Source organism: Rissa tridactyla, chromosome 7 (genome assembly GCF_028500815.1).
Source record: "Rissa tridactyla isolate bRisTri1 chromosome 7, bRisTri1.patW.cur.20221130, whole genome shotgun sequence".
Taxonomy (NCBI): domain Eukaryota; kingdom Metazoa; phylum Chordata; class Aves; order Charadriiformes; family Laridae; genus Rissa; species Rissa tridactyla.
Window position 1 is genome coordinate 21517912 of NC_071472.1, and position 8099 is coordinate 21526010.

Below are 8099 nucleotides of genomic sequence, written 5' to 3' on the forward strand. Positions count from 1 at the left end.
AAAAAAAAAATTAAATACTTTGAAAAATTGAATACTTTGAATAGTAGCTTATGGCAATCTATTTAATGTACTGACGGCAAATTCCTCTTCCAATACAAGGTAGTTCAATGTATGCAGAAAAGGTAGTAGTAATTTGGTAAATAGTTTTCCTCTATTTAAAACTTTATGTGTTCTGGCTAACTGACTTTAAGATTAGTGCAGGACTGGATAGCAAGTGGAAAATCCACTATCTAAATGAAGCACAGTCACTCAGTAGGCCATTGAAATTGGAATCTTTATCGTTGGCATTTCTAAATGTAACGACTGCATATTCCTTGAAATTTGGCACTCCAGTGCGTTATTGTTTTCATCATGTCTAGAGTATGAGATCACAACATAAAAATACCTTCTTGTGTCACCTTTTTCTGACAAGCCCATTCAAAAATAGCATATAATATCAGAGACAGAATTGAAGTAATTACATGATAGAAAGTTACTTCAATATAGACAGATTTCAACAAATTATGTCCAATAAAAAATGGAATAAATGCTGTTAAACAGTGTTCCACACAACAGTCTATGTCCCAATTGAATACCTGCTCCCACCAAGAACACACATACAGTTACAAAAGCTTGACATTAATTGAACCGTTCATTAATCAGAAAGAAAAAGAAAAATTCTTCTCCTTTCAGTTTTTATTTGGCAACTTTTGCAAGAGTTGCATATATTAGCCTCTAATTAAGCACCTCTTGGCACTACCTTGGTGCTTTTTTGATAAGTGGCATTTATGTTAATCCTATCCATATTAAGCAGATGTCTCTGCCATTGACAGTCATTAGGTTATCTGGGTAGATACCCCAATAAAGCAGTATGCAAATTAAATTTATCTCATTAAAAGGAGTTTATGATAATTGTAACACCTTCCAATAACTTTTTCACAGTAGGAAATATCATTTTCTGAGAATAAATCTGAGCTCTAGCACTTCAGCTGGAGCCATAGTGCAAGAAAATCATCCTTCAGAAGCCCCACTAAGACAGGGATGCTGTTTGCAAAGTGGGGATAGAGCTGGAGACTGTCATGTTGGGGGCACTGTGACAGCGAAAGGGAGGAACAGAAGAGAATTCACATGGGCATAGAATTGGTTTGTTTAGAATAAAAAGTTCTTCACAGTGCTAAGCATCCAGTTCCTCTGCCCCAGACCATCATCACTGTGTATCAGAATAGCATCATCCTCACAGAGACCATTAAATGGACCATTCAACTGTATAGGGACTCACCGTTACAGGGATTTAAAGAATATGGATAACTGCGGAACATTGTGGTAAAAGCTAACACTAGCTATGAAAATAAGGAGAACTTCATTAGAAACAACTAAAAGATAATTAATGTATTTAAAATTATTGATCCAATGCAGTGTAAGTATATTTTGTGGACGAATACATTAGCAGTCCCCCAAAATATCTGTGTAATTATAGAGGAAAATACAGTTATTCTTTTTGTGGGTACACTATTACAGGCAACAGTACATAGAAATCAAAAGACAAATTAACAAACTTAATATGAAGCTACAGTAAATTGCATTTAGTGGCCTATAACAAAATGCTCCACAGGACTAGGGTGACAAATTAATATCATAGCATAAAACTGAAAAGAGTATTCCCAGAATTAGTAATTGACACTGCATTCTCCAAATTACAAAAATCCTGAATAAACCCCCCCCACAATCTTTAAAAGATAGGAATAATGCTTACTACAATACAAAACCTGAGATTTAGACAAGCTTGCAGGTGGAAAAATTGAACACTAAAGACAAATGGTAATATTTTCTGCTTAAGAAATTTGTAAATATTATCCCAGACTTCCAGTTTTATTTGACACATATGCTTTTCTGAACACAGGAAAATAAGCTGAATGAAAATACCTTCTGCCATAGTGGCCAACATCTCAAAAACAAAAGAATTTACATTAAAATCTCTTAAATAGGGCCAATATTGCTGTAATCGATATTAAAAATGGTCAAAAACAATCATTTTTTTAAACTCCTATTAAAGTAAATGTCTGAAATACTAACATATAAATTTTGTAGGTAATGGAATTGCTACTGCAGAGATGACAATTTGAAAAAACATTATAGAAATATGCTATAAGTTAATAAAATTAATAGAGTTAAGAAAAATGCAAATCAAATTTATATTGGTCCCTAGCTTGCCAAAATACAAATAAGAAACAGTAAATTCCGAAGTTTTTCACTTTTACTGGTAACTATAGAAAAATGTAGTAGGAATAAAAAAAAAAACCTAGATGATTTTGTTCTCAAAGATGCCCGTGGTAGTTGAAAACACAGTATATTTTGAGTTTTCGAGTTTGTTCTAATACTGCAGAAGTTAGAACATCATTAAAGTGATTTTCTAGTGTCGACTAGTCAAAGCACACACAATGCTGTGGCAATACGATCCTGAGGCTGTTCTCATTTATGCCGGGTACTGGCTGGTTGCAGAACTGAGAAGTAGGAGACAAACACGTTCAGGCTGATCTAACAACATGCACAGCTGCATTTTTTTTTATTTCTCCTCTCTGTCCCCCATCCTTCATTTCTCCTCTGCATAGCCATTTCTGCATCACAGATAGTCTGGACCAGATTTCAGACATAATGATTGGCTTTTCAGCTGTTTTAAACCAAAATATAATTAATACTAGATTGTAATTAATACTGGGTTGTAATTGTAACTGATGACCAACTCTGAAAAGGGGTACAAAATGAATAGCAGTTTGAAGCCATAGCCCTTCCCACACAAAACACCCTATTCATTTCAGCCACCTGCTGTCTCCCGAAACCCTTGGCACATAAGTATCTCATTCCTCCCCGCACACCTAAGTTCTGGCCAAGCTCTCTATCCTACCTGTGCTGCAACTGCTCACCTGCACTGTCATGTCTGCATTGTAACCCAGCCTGGTCACCGAGCTTATCTTACTGGCACTGTGCCACCATGTCATTTCTGAGTGGGATGTACAACCCGAAAGTATCCAACAGACTAGTGAGGAGGGTACAAGGAAGTGTCATGGAGCAGAAAGACAGCTACTTTCTTCACTCCAGAAATATTTCTCTTGCTATTATCCTCCAAAAATACTTTCCATAATTGCCAAGGAAAATGTCCTGCTAACTGTAAAAGCAATCGGGGGATCATTCAAATTAGCTTTGAAACCCATTATCTCCTGTAAATCCGCTAAATAAAAGGCAACAAACCCCACAGTATTGGTTAAGATCCCCTATACCACCTATAAATCTAGCCATGTTTAGGTTTTCTGGTGTGTTGATTGTACCTCCTCGCCTACCTGCTAAAATTATCCACTGTGTTCAAGATTACCTTACAACTTCAATTCCGTATCAGCAGCAGCAGCAGCATTCTTTGGAGGAGGGGAGGGGCGGGGCGGGGCGGGAGGAGAGACTGATGATAAGATAACTGAAGGTTGGTGATACCATAGACTTTTTTTTTTTAAAAAAGGAGTTTACAATAAGCATAGTAATAAAACATCTTTAGCCTCTATGGTCCAATCAGTCATTTGTTTCAATGCTGACACATCATACAAAAATCTTTCAGCTAATCTCAAGCAAAAGCTACTGTAACTCATAGACAGATTGTTATAAAATGATGAGTTTCCACAAGACATAAACTATTGTCCATGTACTGGAAGGAATATTCTTGAAAAGAATGACTACAGGTCAAAAAATGAAGTACAACACATATTTAAGACAAAAGCTATCAGCGGCTTTGAGAAAATCATAAAGCTATTACATGGGTGAAGCACAACTGTCCTTGATTGCTAATGATGCACTCATTTTAAAAGTATATTTCCAATGCTTGTTGACTGTTAGTTTCATAAAAATCAAGATGAATGTATTAATTGATTATGTGCTACTGTGAAAATGGCTTTTATAATTTATTTTATATTATTTTCTTTGTAAGAGTTCTCTTTGAGGATTCATTAAGTTGCATTGCATTAAAAATGTTTTCTCTTTTTTTCTTTTCCTTTTTTTAAATAGCTACTGGAAAATACTCTCCAATCTAGGATAATCAATTCAGGGGTCCGGTTTTGCTGCTTCTTACACACCATGCATAATAACTAAATCTAAAAGCAGTCAGGAGTTGCTTCAGCGAGATTATATACCTGGGTAGCATCAAACTGGTAGACAACAATAAAGCTGTCTGCAAACAATAAAAAGAAAGTAGTCTAATGAAGGCACATTGAAGTCCCTTTTGAAAAGAAGTACATTTTGAAAACATATGCCATTTAAGCAATTAAGGGTTCTGGCAAGTAAGTTCTGCAAAATCTTGCTGGAGAGATTTATGCAGTCACCACACCAACCACCTACCCACTGTCCTTTTGGATATCGCTACCTCTTTTACAGGGACAGCGGAAGTGGACACACAGTGGACCTTTCATGTTATTCACTTGCAAAAAAATTTTTTGTAATCCAGCTGTTTCAATTATTTACTTAATATAAGACCTGTACTTGAGATTTTACAGACACTGTGTCCAACTCCATACTGAGTATCATGTTACACGGACGGAAGGAGAAGAACCCCAAAACACCAGCTTCCACACATTAAAGTCTTGCTTAGCAATAATTTACTCATTTTTCCTCAAAGGGCTCAGGCCACAGTGTAACGATGAGATACTAATGATATTGTGTAAACTATCTGTATGGAACATTAACCCACTATGGTGATAAGCTAAATTCAGTCGATAGGTCACAGCAGATTTGAAAATCTAATTTCTGAAACACAAATGCCCGTTTACATCTGGTCTCCAAGTCATAATTTGTTGTTTTTACATACTCTTACATAACAGTAAATGCAATTAATAAAATTTCATCTGTCAACTCTTCTATGTACAAAAAGTGTTTAAATGAGCAACTGGTGCCTTTTATTGTGATCCTTACCACCATCAGCACTCTTCTCTTGTGGAAGAAACCACGTGCAAGAAATGGCAAAAGAAAACTGCCAAGCATCACTGTCTGTTGAATTATAAACTGGGCAGCATACATGAATCTGCAATCTGCAGTGCTACAGAAATTTACCCTATGGCAAATTTGGAGAACTTCTCCCCCAAAATAGCACACTTTATATTCTGCTGCCTCTTCATACGCTCTCCTCTCCCCAAAACCCACATCTGTTTCCTACCAATAGCATTTAACACACATCCTCTTGATGTCTTCTAACAGGAAACAGAAAGTGAGAGAAGTTCACTTTCATCAGCATCGAAGAGTCAGCCCGGGAGCCATTCTGTCATTTCTCTGAATGAGTCTAGCGTGAAAAGAGGGAGAGCAATCTTTGAAAAGATGTCATCAGAAAATGGCCACAGTAACAGCTCTGAAGGTTAGCATTACCCCGTTGATCTGATGTCTTGCTTTAAGGCAGTGGTCTCCAAACCTTTCTGATGGCGCACCCCTATCGGTAAAACATTTTTGAGCATGCACTCCCAGTGTTTCTACATATATTTGTCTACAAATTGTATACCTGTGCTACTCTACTAATACATTATGCATGCTAGGCAACATACACACAAATAGATATTAAAGAAGGATGATGGATGAATTTTAAAAAATAATAATCCTTTAAAAAGTGTTTATTTACAAAAAATATTTTATTCCTGCACCCTAATGGACTGTTTTGCACAGCCGCTGGGGTGCACACATCCCACTTTGGAGACGGCTGCTTGATGGTATTAAAGAGTGTATGTATCTGTGTTTTGGTTTGTTTTAACACAGAAACAACACGGATGATACAATTTTCTGAAAGAAAATCACTTATTTACTTCTGAGTGTCTAGGACTTGACTTTATTTAAAACAACAGATTACTCACATAAATAGCATAAAAAGACTTGTCCACTCTGTCAATAAAACTAATAAGCTATCTACATAGTATCAACCAATTACTGACTCCACTCTTTTTTTGGTCAGAAAACGTTTAGCCTGCACATTTAGCATTTACACACTCTAGCAGATAAAAGGGAAAATGAAATTCCAGTGTGGAAGACCTTTTATAGGTAATGCTGCTATGTTTATTATACTCATTGTTTAAACTAAATACCTGATATTTTATCAAGTCTAACTTTCAGCCATTGGTTATCTTTTTTCCTTTTTTTCCTACCAAATTAAAGAGATCTTTAACACCTGCTCATTTCTTCTTGGAAGGATGATTATGCATTATGATCATATCACCCCATAACCTTCTCTTCCATCAGCTAGATACAGCTGCAGTTCTCCATGTGGGAGTATTTTTTTGTGGCTCTTCTCTACATCTTCTCAAGTTTTTCAGGTATCTTTTTTATAATATGATCCTCTTTTTTTTTCCACTTCTCCTTTTATACTCTCCTAGTTCAAAGCCTTTCTTTTTCCTCTCCAACAAGAGAACAGAATCCTCCATTCCATACCTGCATTGCCTCTGAGTCTAAATTGGGCACAGTATGTTTCAGAAGCATTTTTTGGTCCACCAGGAATAACAAAGAATGTGAACAATGTAAAAATGCAGAGTCAACAATTTATGCCTCTTACAAATGAAGCTTTTTCTAAAAATGTGACAGACGCATAGGGGATAATGTTTTTTTATGCTCCTGTGAGAGCCATAATGCCCTATTTTGCATTCAGACAATCTTATGAGAAGTAAATTCCCTATAGACTCATTTGAGTGTTTGAAAGCACTGGTGAAAGCTCTTAAACTGCTAATAGCTGAAGTTAGGCACTGAAATTTGCAACTCTGCACTTGAATAAATATTCAGGTCCTGAAAAATATAAGATAATGCTGATTCATAGATTATTTCTCCCATCACCATGAGTTTTGATTTTTCTATAACAATGGCAATATATGTCAACTTGCTTCAATTTTTCAGCAATACCCTCAAACCACCAAAGTGCTATGGAACTTTTTGTTAAATGTTTCAATTATGCCAAAATCTTATTTTCCTAGAAGACATATCAAGCAACATTTACAGCAAACTGTATGACTGAGTATCAACCACTTCTATTGTCTCCACTGAAAAACAATGAAGGCAATGGTCATTCTGTTGCTCAACCTATCGTGAAAACCTAGAAAAGCCCATAAGGGATAGCTAATGTAGTCATATCATTGGAAAAAATGGCAGAAAGATGGAATTCTCAACTCCCATTATGCACAGATTTGTCAAACTCCGTTTACTTTATAGAACTGATGTAACTTATCATTAAAAAAAAATTGAAATTCTCTGAAATAGATACTATTGTATGAGTCCCATATGACAAAGGCAAACAGGTTTTTGTTGGCATACCTCACCTTGGTAAACATAAGGCTTTTCTTACAAATTATTTCATCACAAGCACATGTTTAGCCCTGAAAAAATCTAACGATATTACACCTTTAAATTGTCTTGAATGAACAAAAGCTTAGAGCAAAACGAGCAAAATGAATGAGCAAAAGCTTAGATCATATAATCTCTCATTCCACCATAAAGAGTTTCACGTTATGTTATAAAACAACTAGCTTCTAAAGAGAGGGTATTTCTTGGTTTAAAACTAACAAGAGAATAGTTTCTATTACCTTAACTCCCCAGGTGGCTAATAATATGTATCTACTAACGTGTTTTTTTAAAACAGTCCATTAAATTCATGGCCTCAGATCAGCAAGGAATTTAATCACATCTAACTTTAAGCACATGAATATTCCCGTTGTGCTTAATGAAACTATTCACATCCTTACAATTACGTAGAATCCAAGAATCCCTTGTCGAATCAGAACAAAACTAAGAAAGTTTTTAAACTTCTATACATTCTTGAGAATTAAAGCAATGTCTTATAAATATCATGCTGGTAGTAGTCTGTTACATAATTCAATCTGCCTTTAAAAATGAACTGACACTGTTTGGCTGTGGTGGACTATCCCTCTGTGTTGCCAAAGCATACTTTGAACCTTTCCCTTGTTTTGGTTCGATTTGGTTTAATATACAGACTTCTTACTTGAAGAACAGCAATTTTTCTCTCCTGATTTCTACTTTCTCTGAAAACCTTTTTTTTCCTTTCAGCTGATTCTTACTGCTGCTATTATTCTTTCTTGAACTGTAGCAATTCTTCTGTCTATCACAAT